Source organism: Chelonia mydas, chromosome 1 (genome assembly GCF_015237465.2).
Source record: "Chelonia mydas isolate rCheMyd1 chromosome 1, rCheMyd1.pri.v2, whole genome shotgun sequence".
Lineage (NCBI taxonomy): Eukaryota > Metazoa > Chordata > Testudines > Cheloniidae > Chelonia > Chelonia mydas.
In genome coordinates, this window is record NC_057849.1 from 228,866,063 (window position 1) to 228,884,066 (window position 18,004).

Here is an 18,004-nt window from a genome sequence, read left to right on the forward strand (position 1 = left end):
ATCCTTACATCTCTAACTTCCCTATCTGTGAGCCTCCACCACCCTGTTCTTTCTTCCACAACTCATCTTTTGTCCCCCATGAGCCTTTTCACTCAGATGTCCATTAGAAGCAAATCTATGTTGCTCCCCAATCTGCTGTCCTGGGATCACTTTACAGCCTCTCATGTGTTTCAGATCTCTTCCTCTTGTCAGGAAGAAATTGATTTGGGACTTATTAGAACAGCTCTTGTACATAATTAAGTGCTTCTCCTTTTTTTTTTTTTTTTTTTTTACAAAGCATGTACTGGCAAGAATCAGGCCATGGGCTCTGGCTAAGTAACATTTTCTACCAACTTCATTTCTGGTTCCAAAGCCTTATCCTCTGTGACAATTGTCATAGCCCTCACTGTGTTCTCCCACATGTCTGAGTTCTGCTCTGATAAGCAAGTACTCAGCTTGTGGTACTTCATTTATCACTTGGTCCAGCACTATCTGGAATTCTTCCTTTTCCTCAATTGTATGAAACATTAAATATTTTTTTTCTGTTCAGTGCCATTCTCTTTCTTTGCACTGCCTTATCCTGTAATATTTCTGCTTTGATTATTCCTACGCTATTCTTCCTTGCTACTGAGGCACAATACATTATGTTGTAACCCTCCTGATCATGGATTTCAACCCCTTCCATTTGGTCTCTTGTATACAGAGAATATGCACTCTTTCCTTTTCAAGATCTCAGCAATTTATCTAATTTGCCAGTCATTGTTCCCACATTCAGGAGAACCAAACATAGTTCTTTAGCTCACTTCTTTAGCCACATGCACCCAGAACGCGGTAACCTTTTCTCATTTTTCCACAGCTGTCGGGCAAAGCAGTCTCATCACTTCTGAGGGATGCTCTAGCATTGTACTGATATACTCCCTGAAGATGAAGGCCATAGAGCATGCGTGCATGGCACAACTTTTACAAACTGGCTGGCCAGGCCCAATGTTCTGGCTTTGAAATTGGACTCCCTTCTCATAAGTGGAATCCCTACTACAGCTAATGAGCTCCATCTGTTTGGAGCAACCTAGTTATAAGGCACCACACACCAGCCTTTCAACCCATGTCTTCAATTAAGAACATCTCCACCATGAGGAGGCAAGTATACTACGCTGGCCACATGAGGCATTTCCTAGGGAGTGAGAGCTCATCCTCAAAACCACCTTGAACATAACAATTCTTTAGTTTGCGCCACTTTAACTAACTTTTGGTAAGTCAGTGCTGCTTTGCATGTAAATAACCTCTAAGCCTCCCCTCCGATCTGTGATGCCATTTTATTTTCTGTTTCTCCTGCATGAGCCATTGCTGTTGTGTTTGGGTTTCTAACAATGCAGGAGAAACTTAAAGGGTAAAATTAGTTATCTTGGACAATATTTGCAGGCCAGATCCTGAGATGTGTTTGACCACGTGCAATTCCAACTGATTTTAGTGGGCTTTTGATCAGCCCCATGTGAGGGTAGAATTTGATCAGTGATCTCCAGGGTGAGTTTCTATTTATATCATAAGTAACCACTGTCATCTCTCAAAGGATGCTTCAGGCTTGTAGGGATAGGATCATGAATCTAAATACCACCTATCCTCTTTGTTACAAGATGTCTCCAGGTTTTTTTACAATACCCACCTGCTGAAGTGAAGAAACAGATTGACAAGCCAGAAGAATACCCAGAAGTCACCTACTACAGGACAGGCCCAACAAAGAAAACAACAGAACACCACTAGCCATCACCTTCAGCCCCCAACTAAAACCTCTCCAACGAATCAAGGATCTACAACCTATCCTGAAAGATGACCCATCACTCTCACAGATCTTGGGAGACAGGCCAGTCCTTGCTTACAGACAGCCCCCTAACCTGAAGCAAATATTCACCAGCAACCACACACCACACAACAGAAGCACTAACCCAGGAACCTATCCTTGCAACAAAGCCCGTTGCAAACTGTGCCCACATATCGATTCAGGGGACACCATCGTTGGGCCTAATCACATCAGCCACACTATCAGAGGCTTGTTCACCTGCACATCTACCAGTGTGATATATGCCATCATGTGCCAGCAATGCCCCTCTGCCATGTACATTGGCCAAACTGGACTACGTAAAAGACTAAATGGACACAAATCAGACATCAAGAAATAGAACATTCAAAAACCAGTCGGAGAATACTTCAATCTCTTTGGTTACTCAATTACAGACCTAAAAGTAGCAATTCTTCAATAAAAAAAACTTCAGAAACAGACTCCAACGAGAGACTGCTGAATTGGAATTAATTTGCAAACTGGATACAATTAACTTAGGCTTGAAGAAAGACGGGGAGTGGATGGATCATTACACAAAGTAAAACTATTTCCCCATGTTTACTCCCCCCCCCCCCCACACACACACACACTGTTCCTCAGACGTTCTTGTCAACTGCTGGAAATGGCCCACCTTGATTATCACTACAAAAGGTTTCTCCCCCCCCCGCCACCCCCGCTCTCCTGCTGGTAATAGCTCATCTGACCTGATCACTCTTGTTACAGTGTGTATGGTAACACCCATTGTTTCATGTTCTCTGTGTATAGAAATCTCCCCACTGTAGTTTCAACTGAATGCATCCGATGAAGTGAGCTGTAGCTCATGAAAGCTTATGCTCAAATAAATTTGTTAGTCGCTAAGGTGCCACAAGTACTCCTTTTCTTTTTGCGAATACAGACTAACACGACTGCTACTCTGAAACCTGTATTTATGTACTGTCACAGTCTTTATTAGCAGTATTCTATATTTGCAGTAGCACTTACTACATGCTAGGCACTTTTCAGTCACTTACAAAGGACAGTCCCTACTCCGAACTCGGAATCTAGGGCAACAAGTGTTCTTTATTTTTTTTTAAATGGAATTAATTACACTGTCTTCTTTTGCTCTTCAGGGTGGGCTCAGCCCTAAGAATTATTCAGCGTTCCTGTGGAGGTGATTAAAATCCTCAACATCAGTGTGACTTCAATGAGAGCACTTTAGCATCTCACCAGAAAATTCACCTAACCCTAATCCTGCAGGAGCCAAAGCTAGAACCATGTGACCAGCTCTCCATGGACCTCCAGCTTGTGCTCTATAGAACCTATAGCAGTGGCTCTCAGACTTTCCAGACTACTGTGCCCCTTTCAAGAGTCTGATTTGTCTTGCATATCCCCAATTTTCACTTAACCTCAAAACCACTTGCTTATAAAATTAGACACATAAATACAAAGTGTCCCAGCTGATTTTACTTAAATTACTGAAAGATTGCTGGCTTCCTCATTTTTGCCAGATAATTGTAAAATAAACCAATTGGAATAGAAATATTATACTTCCATTTCAGCGTATAGTATATAGAGCAGGGTAAACAAATCATTGTCTGTATGAAATTTTAGTTTGTACTGACTTCGCTTGTGCTTTTTGTCGCCTATTGTAGAACCAACTAGGCAAATATATAAATGAGCTGATGTACCACCTGGAAGACCTCTGAGAGCCGCCAGGGGTACACATACCCCTGGTTCAGAAACACTGCTCTATAGAACAAATACGTATTAGGGGGGAGAATTACACAATACTCACACCTTCATCATATCAGTAAGTGAAAGCAGGGGAAAAGATAAGACAAGACATTTTTAAAAGCTTTACTGCTGCCTAACTGGCTAAACACACCATGAAAAATGTACTCCCTGCTGCCCTGTGTTCTTGGTACTCCTTACTGGAGTTTTGATGTCCCAAAGTTAACCCTTCTACCTCTGATGTTCATTTTAACCTCTGTGCTCAGGAAGAATACAATGGCATTCTTTGGCATGCCAACATTCAAATCCCACAATCTTGTGCCTCAGCACAGAAGACTGAGTGGTCACGAGTAACCATGAGATTAACATTGTTGATTGTTAAATTAAAAACAGAGAAGTCCTCCAGAAGTAATATCTGCAGCATCTCACACACTCAGTATGGTCTCAATTGTAGTAATTCATCTTTTTAGTTCTAGAGAACCTAAATCTTCTGTAATTATATTTTTAAGAGCCTGACCCAAGGTCTATTGAACTAAATGGGATTCTTTCCATTGACTTCCATGGGCTTTGGATCAGGTCCCAACAGATTGGAATGATTTCAACTGATCAAGTTTTTCTCGTAACTTCTAAATAAATGTTAAATCTGATTCTGAAACCTTTGACTAGAAGTGTTCTATGTTTATGAAATTCCCACGTCTTAGGTTAGCACTTGTCAGATGTGAATCTGTGATCCCATCTTGTGACTTCCTTTAATCTTCTCATTCAAAGTCTCATTTGGTTTGGTGGGGCCTACTGCAAGTTCTTTGTTTTTGTTTGTTTTGATCACAAATGATGGGGGGAGGGGCAAGCTCGCTGGTGAGCAAGAAGTGGGACAGCCAGAGCCCCTTGGATGATTATTACATCAGGTCTGTATGACTGCAGCATGGATGGTATACAAGCCCAGGACCTTAAAAGGGATCAAGTCTGAGAGTGGACAGAAGGAATTGTTATAGACCCTGTCTAGATTATGGGGGGGAAAGGTGTGTGTGTTTTGTGGGGGGGGCTTAAAACATGATAGCCAACATGAGTTAATGTGCACATGTTTAAGCACCACTGGGCACCATGGTGTTTAATGCCTTTGAGAACATGTTGGCTGAACATGTGGTTAACTCTGGTGAGTTATAGGAGACCAGTTAAAGTGTGTGTGTGTGTTTTTTTTTTTAAAAGGTGTTAAATCCTGCCTCACCTAGGTACTGAGCAGTATTCTGTACATGCCTTACTAGTAGCACCCTGGATTATGAAAAATGGATGAATGTTAAAAATCTGAGGGCCCATTCCTCCTCCCCACACTAAAATCAATGGGGAAACCTGCATTGACTATCATGGGAACCCAGCTGGGTTCTAAGGTTCTTGTTTCTCTTTAATCCTATGTGTGTTTTGGGAGGAATTCTCTCTGCTTTCTCAGTGAAACTAGGCTGGTAGGTTTTTGTTTCCTCTGGACCAGATCCTCAGCTCATGTAAATTGGCATCGCTCCAGCGAAGTCAATGGAACTCCCTTGGCCTACACCAGCTGCGGAGCCGGACTTCTGTTAGTAGTTTCACAACCTGGTTTTCCCACACACTATCACAATGCTATTGTATTTGGGTTCCCAACACTGCAGGGGGCCATCTGAATTGAGAAAAAAAATACAAATCCAAGAATTTGTAAAATGGTATTGAATAAAAACATTCCTGTTTATGCTTGAATGGGAAAACAAATACTACCAACTGTTCGTCCATCAGTTTCCCTTTAGGAGGACAGGATCTCTGAATACACAGCAGTGTCCCTCCAAAACCTGTGTGCAATAACAGATTTACCCATAAAGTTGTCTTTCATGTCATTTCTGTAAGATATGGTTAAGTAGTATTGCTTGAGAACATTTCTAAAGAAAGCATCAGTGTTATTTACTCCTTTCCATGTCATGTGTATTTATGTTCTGGTCCTATGATTTGCACACTGTCTCCAATTTATTTGTTTTCTTTTTATTGCTGACAGCAATCATTGACAGGGTTGTCAGGGGAAACCCCCCCCCCCCCTTACACACACTTTCTTGGCACAATGGTCCTGATTTGCGCTCACTTATGAGAGAGTGCAAATTTGGCACAGCTCAGTACAAGCCAATAGGATTACATCAGTTTGAAACTAGTGCAACTGAGAGCAGAACCAGGCTCTGGTTCTATTTAACATGATATCTAATAAGTTAGGATTCTTTTACAGTAAAAAAAGTCCTAAAGAAATAGGAGCTCATCCAAATCCCATTAGGTCAGTGGCAAAACACCTACTGACTTGAACAGCAGCAGGATCTGGCCCATCTTCAGAAATCTTTCAATATGAAGAAGTATCATTCAAAAGAATTTCCATCCTGCATACACTTTGTAGGATTCCTCTGGGATTTAAATAATATACTAAAGGATAATTGGAGAGCACAGTTAATGGGCATTTATAAAGGATTACATCAAGTCAGGATTCAGGCAAGGTTTGAACAGGATATTTTAGAAGGCTTAATTGTGTTTTTTGTTTTTGTTAACCAAAGATCTGAAGAAGAGGGAGCTGGCAAGCACCTGATGTTGACTGGTAAATAGAATAACTCCTGCCGAAATCTTAGATTTTGGGGGATTACAACAAATATCTAGTTTACATTTAAGTTTTTTGAAAAGGTAGACTCTCTCTTTGAAGCAAACTTGAGTACAGAACAGTCAGAGAGAACAGTTTACATGTTTCTCTGTGTGTTATTAAAAGATCAGTTTTGAATTATGCCCATGAAGTGCAATAGAACAAACATCTTTTGGTAAATATTCTTAAAGACTCCCTCAGTGACTATGTTCTAGCATGTGTGTTATGGATGCTGCCAATGTTGATTATAAAATAGCATAAAGGAAATGTGACATTCTGAGGTTCAATAGCCATTGCAATATCCTAGCATGAAACAGACTTCCCATGCCTTATTGACTAAATATATAAATGTAAGATGCACTAGCCTTAACACTGGGTTATCAATCAATATGCATTTGTTACACAAACAAAACAGATTCCATAAGAGTTATAGAATAGTATTTAGGAGTTTATAAGAGCTGATCTTATTAGCTGACTAACTAGGAATAAGCATTTCAACCCTGTACAAATTTCAATCTGAGTTTATTTCAAGTTCCTGTTTCATAATTTTCCATATAAGCTAATACACCCCTCTTTGAACAGATAGTTGCATGAAAAGAATCGACAGGAGTTTAAATTTCAAAAAGTACTGCCTAGAAAAATACCTGGATGTGATACAGATGTATTTACAAAACTTACAGGTTTAATTTTGGCTACTACATCCTCTACCACTGAAAACACAATTCACTAGAGCTGGTTGAAAAATTAAAAAAAAAGTTTGTGGAAAATGTCAACGTTCTTTCCATCTAGCAGGTTTCTAAATGGATCCATTTTAATTGTTTTTAATCAGTTTTTAAAAAAAACCACTATCAAAATGGTAGAAATTGTCTGTTTTCTGAAAACAGGGATAGATCCTGTTGCCGTTGAAGTTATTAACTTGTTGATTTCAGTGGGAACAGAACTAGGCCCTATACTGGTACCTAAATACAATTACTTATGACTAGATTTGCAATGATTCCTTTCCAGGATAGCCCATAGCTCGTAAGACCTTTGGGACAGAAACTGTCTTTTCATTGTGCCTAGCACTGGAGAACTTGTCCCTGATTGGGAACTTAAGACAATACCACAAAAGAAATATTTAGTGATGATAATACTATCGTGACTGACAAACTACAAATACCCATTTTACATATGCAGAGTAGATTCTAGCAAAGTATGCAAGATGCCACTCTTTACATAGCTTAGTCATCTAAAAAGTGGAACGAAAGCAGTGAAAAAAGTCTTTCCTCCAATCTGCCGCAGCAAAAAGCCAGCAACACCAACTTCATTTCTCACTGCCAAAATAAAGTCACATGCTGAACATCCACACCTGTCTTCAAAGGACAAAGGTTGATTGTTTTCCAAAAAGCATAGCCAGACTGGCAGCAGCAGAAGCACAAAAACATCCTCCTGCTCTACATGACTAATTGTCCTCCCTCAAACCTATTACACTCCTTGAACTAACCATGGCAACGAAGGGTGAGAAAAATATGGTCTCCAAAAGCATAATAATAAATACACACAATCCACTCATTCAGTAGGGGCCAAATCCAGAGGATTTTATTTTGACCAAATTGCCATGGAACTCACTAGTGTTTTTCTTAAGTAAGGCCCACCAGATATGCCCTCCCTATCCAATCACACTTTATTTTAAGTTGCTTGTAACTTTCTCATACTTTAATCACACAAGGTCTCAACACAAAGATGGAGGATAGATAGCAGAATACAGTCTGGTAATGATTAAGATGTTGATGTAATATATATATATATATATATATATATATATATATATAAATTGGGGGAAGTATTAGTTATTGTCACACTCTGATATATGAACATGGTTTGCCTTATTCCTACAGCTGTCCAAACCATGGATTGCTCTAATCTGCTCTTTTTTCTGGATAGCTCAGTGGTTTGAGCATTGGCCTGCTAAACCCGGGGTTGCGAGTTCAATCCTTGAGGGGGCCATTGAGGGATCTGGGGCAAAAATTGGGGATTGGTCCTGCTTTGAGCAGGGGGTTGGACTAGATGATCTCCTGAGGTCCCTTCCAACCCGGATATTCTATGATTCTATGAGGATTTGTTGTTGCTGCAATTTCAGCCCAAGTGTGGCCCTAAAAATAGGTAGACCTCTCAGTCAAATGATGTATATTTGCCTTCCAAGAATTTCCTACAGATTTTGGAAAACATATGGTGCTGAGTTGGGAGAAGCAGGAGAGCTGAAAATGTCTGAAAAGAGATGAAAATCTGGTTTAAATGAGCATCTTGGGCCCTAACTCAAGACCTATCTGGAAACACTTATGCAGGTGACTAATTTTACTCATCTGCTCTATTATATGGTCTAGTTAGCAGGAATTTTAGAAAATAATCCTTGTAATCAAAAGAATAAGCAGTGAAAAGCAACACATTTGTAACCTGTGGAACCCAATGACAGATGATAACACCGAGGCCAAGAGGATTACACATTTTTATGGATAATGAGAATACCCAGAGTTATATTAAATAGAATGCACCTTTTTAAAGAGGAATATAAACCCTCATGCTACAGGGAATAAGCCAACCACTAATAGATGAAGTTAGGAAGAAACTTTCCTTATGAGCAAGTTATTCCATAATCACCCTCTACAAGTCACCTCTCACTATCTTAGATAGAAAAGGAATACTTGTGGCACCTTAGAGACTAACAAATTTATTTGAGCATAAGCTTTCGTTAGTCTCTAAGGTGCCACAAGTACTCCTTTTCTTTTGCGAATACAGACTAACACGGTTGCTACTCTGAAACCTCTCTTAGATAGGGCATCTTTCTTTGAAGCATCTGTTACTTGCCACCATCAGAGAGGGGATACTTACCTTCATGTCATGGCAGTCTTGGATGTTGTTTGATTTAAGAACACTTTCACTGGAGATTTGACAAAATGCGAAGAAGGTACCAATATGAGATTTCTAAAGATAGCTACAGCACTCAACCCAAGGTTTAAGAATCTGAAGTGCCTTCCAAAATCTCAGAGGGACGAGGTGTGGAACATGCTGTCAGAAGTCTTAGAAGAGCAAACGCTTTGATTCAGAAACTACAGAACCTAAACCACCAAAAAATCAACTTTGTTGGTGGCATCTGACTCAGATGATGAAAATGAATGTGTGTCAATCCACACTGCTTTGGATTGTTATTGAGCAGAACCTGTCATCAGCATGGACGTATGTCCTGTGGAATGGTGGTTGAAGCATGAAGGGGCATACAAATGTTTAGCACATCTGGCACATAAATATCTTGCGACGCTGGCTACAACAGTGCCATGCGAACGCCTGTTCTCACGTTCATGTAACATTGTAAATAAGAAGTGGGCAGCATTATCTCCCGTAAATGTAAACAAACTTGTTCAGCCAATCGCTAAGACAAACAAGAAGTAGGACTGACCGGACTTGTAGTTACTAAAGTTTTACATTTTGTTTTTGAGTGCAGTTATGTAACAAAACAAATCTACATTTGTAAATTGCACTTTCACAATAAAGAGAGATTGCACTACAGTGCTTGTATGAAGGTGAATCAAAAAGTACTATTACCTTTTTACAGTGCAAATATTTGTAATCAAAAATAGAAAATAATCACTACGCTTTGTACTGTGTTGTAATTATCAATTTGAAAATGTAGACAACATCCAAAACATATTTTAATAAATGGTATTCTATTGTTTAACAGTGCAATTAAAATAGTAATTGATAGTGATTAATTTTTTAAAATCATTTGACAGCTCTAGTGTTTTGTTTTGTTTTTTTAAACCATCCTCTAGGTCCCTATGCCAGGCATATAAATTCTCTATTAAATTCTATAGTATGGTTCCAAAAAAAAAAAAAAACCCTAGAGAAAAAGTTACTGAAATTTATAGAGCACTTTTCTGTAATTATCTTTGTTGTATTAGGTCTGTTAATCAGCAATGAGGTGGTTATTTCTCCCAATTTAAGATTAAATTTCCACGGTCAATTGTATAGGCTCACAACATTATGTAGCTATTAAAACCAGCAACCACAAAAGTCTTCTGTAGAAACTTAAATATGAGTTGCTATAGAAGACTTTTGTGGCTGCTAGTTTTGAGGGGCAGCCTGGAGTCTTTTCACACTGAATCAACATTTATCTTTGTTGGGCAGACATTTATCTTGAATCACTAGGTGATAAATTTTAACCATATTGGGGGCTCACTCAAGGACCATGTAAAAATTTAACAAAACAGGTGGTGGCATGATACACGTGCACCATATCTGTGAATGTGTGGCAAGCATACCTAGGATTGCCAAAGTATATACTAAGGATGGGTGAACCAGGGTGAATAAAAGAAAAACCTAACTGAAATTTTTGCACAAACAAAACCCAAATCAGAAACTCTGGTGATTTAGCAAAGATTGCTTAATTTTCTGTTTCATTTCCAGGTTCCAGCTGGACCAGGAGTGCCAAAACACAGTGGTCATCACTAAGTCACTGTTTACTCAGTTACCCCACACAAATACTGAGCAGAGATACTCAAAACCAATTCAAATTTTATGACAAAAATTTTGTTACATTTTAATTTTTAAAACAGGATAGCGTTTTCACAAAAAATTCCCACTGTTTCTTTCCCTCCCAGCTCTAGTATTGAAACTGGCAGCGATTTCCAATTTACCATCAAGCAGATGCTGTGGTTACTCAGATACCAGTGCATGGTAAGTACTGTCAGGCCATCACTGTGCTATAAGAAATACAGCACTTAAGAACGGCCATACTGGGTCAGACCAGAGGTCCAACAACCCCAGTATCCTGTCCTCTGACAGTGGCCAAGGGCAGGTGCCCCAAAGGGAATGAACAGACAGGTTATCATCAAGTGATCCATGCCCTGTCATCCAATCCCAGCTTCTGGCAAACAGAGGCTAGGGACACCAATCCTGCCCATCCTGGCTAATAGCCATTGATGGACCGATCTAGCTCCCTTTTGAACCCCGTTATAGTATTGGCCTTCACAACAGCCTTTGGCAAGGAGTTCCAGAGGTTGACAGTGAGTTGTGTGAAAAAATACTTTCTTGTGTTTGTTTTAAACCTGCTGTCTATTAGTTTCATTTGGTGGCCCCTTGTTCTTGTATTATGAAAAGGAGTAAAACACACTTCCTTATTTACTTTCTCTATACCACTCATGATTTTATAGACCTCTATCATATCCCCCCCTTAGTTGCCTCTTTTCCAAGCTGAAAGTCCCAGTTTTATTAATCTATCCTCATACGGAAACCATTCTATACCCCTAATCATTTTTGTTGCCCTTTTCTGAACCTTTTCCAATTCCAATATATCTTTTTTGAGATGGAGCAATCACATCTGCACACAGTATTCAAGGTGTGGGTGTGCCATGGATTTAGAGGGGCAATATGATATTTTCTGTCTTATCTATCCCTTTCTTGATGATTCCCAACATTCTGTTCGCTTTTTTGACTGCCGCTGCACATTGAGTGGATGATTTCAGAGAACTATCCACGATGACTCCAAGATCTTTTTCTTGAGTGGTAACAGATAATTTAGACCCCATCATTGGAAAACATAATCCTAACCATACATATACAATGTGCATTACTTTGCATTTATCAACATTAAATTTCATCTGCCATTTTGTTGCCCAGTCACCCAGTTTTGTGAGATCCTTTTGTAGCTCTTTGCAGTCTGCCTGGGACTTACAAAACTACAAGATAGTTATCATCCGCAAATTTTGCCACCTCACTGTTTACCCCTTTTTCCAGATCATTTATGAATATGTTAAATAGGACTGGGTCCAGTACAGATCCCTGGGGGACACCACTATTTACCTCTCTCCATTCTGAGAACTGACCATTTATTCCTACCCTTTGTTTCCTATCTTTTAACCAGTTACCAATCCATGAGAGGACCTTCCCTCTTATCCCATGACTGCTTATTTTGCTTAAGAGTCTTTGGTGAGGGACCTTGTCAAAGGCTTTCTGAAAATCTACACTATATCCACTGGATCTACCTTGTCCACATGCTTGTTGACCCCCTCAAAGAATTCTAGTAGATTGGTGAGGCGTGATTTCCCTTTACAAAAACCATGTCGACTATTTCCCAACAAATTATGTTCATCTATGCGTCTGACAATTTTGTTCTTCACGACAGTTTCAACCAATTTTCCTGATTCTGAAGTGAGGCTTACTGGCCTGTAGTTGCCAAGGTCACCTGTGGACCCCTTTTTTAAAATTGGTGTCACATTAGCTATCCTCCAGTCATTTGGTACAGAAGCTGATTTAAATGATAGGTTACAGATGACAGTTAGTAGTCCTGCAATTTCACATTTGAATTCCTTCAGAACTCTTGGGTGAATACCATCAGGTCCTGTAGACTTATTACTGTTTCGTTTATCAATTTTGTTCCAAAACCTCCTCTAATGACACTTCAATTTGGGACAGTTCCTCAGATCTGTCACCCAAAAAGAATGGCTCAGGTTTGGGAATCTCCCTCAGATCCTCAACAGTGAAGACCCATGCAAAGAATTCATTTAGTTTCTCCACAATGGCCTAAACGTCTTTGAGTGCTCCTTTAGCATCTTGATCGTCCAGTGGCCCCACTGGTTGTCTAGCTGGCTTCCTGCTTCTGATATATTTAAAAAAAATTGATATTACTTTTGGAGTCTTTGGCTAGATGTTCTTCAAATTCTTTTTTGGTCCTTCTAATTATATTTTTACACTTCATTTGCCAGAGTTTATGCTCTTTTCTATTTTCCTCATTAGGATTTATCTTCCACTTTTTAAAGGATGCCTTTTTGCCTCTCACTGCTTCTTTTACTTTGTTTAACCACGGTGGCTCTTTTTTGGTTCTCTTACTAGGTTTTTTTAAATTGGGGTATACGTTTAAGTTGAGCTTCTATTATGGTGTCTTTAAAAAGTTTCCACACAGCTTGCAGGGATTTTACTTTTGGCACTGTACCTTTTAATTTCTGTTTCACTAACCTCCTCATTTTTGTGTAGTTTCCCTTTCTGAAATTAAATGCCACAGCGTTGGACCGCTGTGGAGTTTTTCCCGCCACAGGGATGTTAAATATAATTATATTGTCACTATTACCAAGCGGTCCAGCTATATTCACCTCTTGGACCTGATCCTGTGCTCCACTTAGGACAAAATCAAGAATTGCCTCCCCCCTTGTGGGTTCCAGGACTAGCTGCTCCAAGAAGCAGTCATTTAAAGAAATGTCAAGAAACTATCTCAACATCTCTTCCTGAAGTGATTTGTACCCAGTCAATATGGGGATAGTTGAAATCCCCCATTATTATTGAGTTTTTTATTTTAATAGCCTCTCTAATCTCCCTGGGCATTTCAGAGTCACTAGCACCATCCTGGTCAGGTGGTCTGTAATATAGCCTACTGCTATATTCTTATTTTTCTAGTATGGAATTACTATCCATAGAGATTCTACAGTACAATTTAGTTCATTTAAGATTTTTACTTCATTTGATTCTATGCTTTCTTTCACATATAGTGCCACTCCCCCACCAGCACGACCTGTTCTGTCCTTCCGATATATTTTGTACTCTGGTATTACTGTGTCCCATTGATTATCCTCATTCCACCAGGTTTCTGTGATGCCTATTATATCAATATCCTCATTTAATACTAGGCACTCTAGTTCACCCATCTTATTGTTTAGACTTCTAGCATTGGTATATAAGCATTTTAAAAACTTGCCATTTTTTGGCTGTCCCCTATTGCCTGATGTAATTGAATGGGACTTTTTTCATTTGACTATTTCTCATCAGATCCTCCCTGTATTTTATCATTTTACATCCTCTCCTCCTTATTAGGACATAGGGAATCTCCATTTATAGATCTTCCCCTAAGGCAGTGGTTCTCAAAGCCGGTCCGCCACTTTTTCAGGGAAAGCCTCTGGAGGGCCAGACCAGTTTGTTTACCTGCCACGTCCACAGGTTCGGCCGATCGCAGCTCCCACTGGCCGCGGTTCGCTGCTCCAGCGGCGCGGGCCAAGGGACATGCTGGCCGCCCTTCCCGCAGCCCCCATTGGCCTGGAGCAGCGAACTGCGACCAGTGGGAGCTGCGATTGACCAAACCTGCGGACGGGACAGGTAAACAAACCTGTCCGGCCCACCAGGGGCTTTCCCTGAACAAGCGGCGGACTGGCTTTGAGAACCACGGCCCTAAGGGCCGTCCGAACCACATGCTCCTCCGCACCTGTTGGCTTTCCCCCAGCCCTTAGTTTATTTAGTGGTAGTTCCAGACCAGACTATAAGCAAGTACTAGAAAACCCAAAAGCTCCTCTTTCACAAAATGTACCCCATTTTGCACAGCCCAGAGGTTCAGGTAGTTTGAAGAAGGTTAAATTAAACAGCCAAATTTCTGGGTATTTATCTGAAGCAACCCCGCCCCCCAACTCCAATTTTTGATGTTCATCATGACCAATTAAAGATGGCCTGTATTAAAAAAAAATAGATGCCTATATGGCTATGATTTCCATTAGCTGCCTTGACTGTGCCAGTTTTAACTGTCACCTTTTATGAAAGATTGAAAGTAGTTTCTCTAATAACTCGTGAAAGTTAAAAACCCAGCCAGGTTGTATAGTAGGTAAAACCTGACTGAAAGCCACATCCATAACTGCCGCTAGAATAGGTGTCCATAGCAACAACCAACCCATCCCCCAAACCCAGCATGGGTCCAGAGCTGACTAGAAAGTATCTCTCTTCTCTCACACTTTGAGAAGTGAAGAAGTTTCCGTGGATTTAAATGGCCAAACCCATCATCCCCCAGATCAGTATAGAAGAAGATCAAATATTTCCTGCTCAAGCTGCTCATACTTCTCATAGAAAAGATAATAACTGAGGACAAAGTTGAGGCCTGAAATTTGGAAGGCCCATCACTGAGAAGCCAATGCATATGACTCATACATAGCAATGAGGAGGATCCTGTGTTGTGGCCTGGAAAAATCAAGGCAGGAGGGGAGGACTATGGTTTGTTCATATGAATTTGTATTGTCTTCTTATATTGGTGAGACTGTGTACAGATAATGATCCTTCTGTAGGAGCTGTTAAGGATGTAATATGATTTAGATATAAATAGCTTAAATAAAGGGAATGGTGGACATTATTCACTTTATATGGTCAGTTTAAGTTACAGTATGCCCTGTCCAGTCTATACTAGTACAATTACCACCACCTGTCTAGCTAGCCTCAGCCAATCAATATGACAATTTTAAGGCCATTTTGTAATTTACATTGCTTTATAGCATAGTAAAGTCCTTTTCACTGGCACACTCCAGTACAATAATATTTTATACTTTTATGACCCCTTTTGCCCAAAAGCACTCAAAGCACTCTCAAAAGCATCTCAAAGCACTTTACCAACAATTAAGCAACAAAACACCCCTGTGCATTCAATATGTATCATTGTACCAATTTTGAAGCTCGAGGGTCTGTTCCTCATCTCCTTTGTAAAGAAATTTTGCACTACACCAAAAGCACAAGTTGACCATAGAGCTGCACGGCATTCACTGGGAACTATGGGTGCTGGAGTGGTGTAGTGACCTTACAAAGGGTCAAGGAACAGGTGCTGCTTTACGTCCACCTCTACGTCCTCCAGCTCAAAGGTGAGTCATGTTCCTCTCAGGAATACCTGAGGATTGAGCTTTGAGAATCTGAAGACACAGAAAAATTAAGGGTTTGTGGCCTGATTTCCAGAGGTGCAGAGCACCTAAATTCCTATTGAGCCCAGCAGGTGCTCAGCCCCTTTGCAAATCAGGACACCCATTTAGATGCTTAAATATTGATTTAGGCAGCTAAGTTTGGCAATGAATGGCCAATGAAAGCATCAGCACAGAGCCAGGAATAAAACCCCAAGTTCAAAGTCAGAGTCACCTGCTTTAACCACTGGAAATATGTCAATTAAATATCTCAATTATGAGAGTCTTATTGGGATATGCAGTGCTGGGAGATATTTTTTAAAAGCCTTTTCATAAATGGGACTAGGGGCCAGCTCCTCAGCCAACCCAATAATTGGCTGGACTGACTTGCATGGCCTTCTGATTCTTCTCCCTAAGGTGCCTTCTCTCTCTCTTTCCTGAAAATCCTACCTCAAAAGCAGTTACCTTCAGGAACTATTCTTCAATTGTTTCCCCTCGCGCCCCCCCCCCCCCAAATCTTTCTACACCCTCCTTTACTGAACTGTTTGCCACATGCTTCATTGTGTCTTTATTGGTTTGGTCTCTCCTGTGAACTGCCTGAGGCAAAAAGCATGTCTCATTCTACTGAAGGTTTTACAAAGTGCCATATACATTTCTGGCACTACATAAATGAGGACTGATAACATTCATAGAACATTGCAATTAAAACTCTGTCTAGCTTTTGCACCATAAAACCTGTATCAGTCTTGCTCCACTAGCTCTCAACCTAAAATCAATAGCGCTCAGAGGATGGAAGCCAGACCCTCCACAGGCTGCTGTGAACAGGAATCAGTAAGCCAATGGCCACCATATTGCTAAACATGAGGGCGATTCTGGGAAAGAGGTAGAGTTCTGTGATGATGGGGGGGTGGGAGGAAATGTCCTGGTGGGGAACAAGACCATGGAAAAGGTTGAGAACGACTGGTCTAGGTAGTTTAAGGTCAAAGGTCCACCATCTTGAAGGAGAAAAAAAAAAGAATGTGGGAGAAAGGGCAGCAGCTTAAGAGTGTTGTCAATGGTAAGTATTTTCAACCAACAAGAGTGCATTTGTCGGCGGAGCAAAGAAAGAAGTTAAAGATAAGGGAGGGGAGGAGATGAAAGAGAATAAAGAGGCAAGGGCAGGAGGATATGGGTTTGAGAGGCTGAAGATGAATAGGCCTCACTTTCACAGAATAGGGTGGAGGAGAGGGTGGACTTGGAGGTCCGAGATGGGAAGGAAAGGAAGGAATTTATGCCTAAGAGCCAGTCTTTAAGAAGTGCTCAGCTCTCACGCAGGGGCCAAAATAAGTCGCCAGGTTTTCAGTAGAGATCAACTCGTGTTCTGAGCTCTTAAAATATTTCCTATTAAGTATCACAATGGGAGCTGCAGGACACTGGGGGCTTTTTAAAAATCTGATCCTTATCGAAATGCCTAGATGGGAGTTCAACCCTTTTTGGGGCGGGGGGGGGGGGGGAATCTCTCCCCAACTGAAAGTGCTGAGCACTTTAAAAATGGTTGTGAGTAAGAGGAGCAGGTTTTATGCTTTAAATGCAGAACCCACGTATTGTTTCTTCTGTGTCCTGAAAAGGGGTTTTATTTTTTTGTGAATTCCACAGTTTTCTCTCTCTTCTAGAGCCTCTGGAGATGGGCACGGCCAGCTGATACAAGGGTTTGAGAACTAATGAGACTACAGCTCCTTTGAGATCTGCTGCACGTGAGAAAGTGTGCCTGGGAATCTCAACAGCCCTGACCCTTCTCCAGTTTTCCCCTGGCATAACTCCATTTACTCCAGTGGATTCAGTCCCGATTCACACCAGCGTGAATGAGAGGAGACTTGATTCCAAGAGCCTGAACAAGCTAGAAATAAAAAACAATGGTAATGACTATTCTCCTGTGTCCAAACAGATTAACCGGAACTATAAACAAAAGCCAGATCAGGTTTTTCAGACCAGAAGCTGAAAAGAGCAGTTCTATTTTCTTTTATGGACCACGGTAAAGTAGATCTTAATATTTAACCATAACACAATAAAATGTAAAAACAGATTCATCTAGACCTATAGTCTGGGAGGAAGTTAGGTATCTGGGATTTTCAAGTCTCCTAAAAAACCCAAATAATTAAAAAAAATAGGTTTTTAAAAGAGAATTAAAATGGGGGCACCTCAAAACCT

General features: G+C 40.5%; 1 protein-coding gene and 1 long non-coding RNA gene across 5 annotated transcripts in view; one reads left to right on the top strand and one right to left on the bottom strand.

Moving 5' to 3' along the window:
• The window catches only part of SSPN (sarcospan), a 64,573-nt gene that overhangs the window by 14,339 nt on the left and 32,230 nt on the right, over positions 1-18,004 (bottom strand). The gene's annotated exons all lie outside the window — the stretch shown is intronic.
• Positions 1,141-17,846, top strand: LOC122464138. Its single transcript, XR_006288055.1, has 3 exons — positions 1,141-1,228; positions 10,790-10,865; positions 17,470-17,846. It is a non-coding gene; the product is annotated as an uncharacterized LOC122464138 (long non-coding RNA).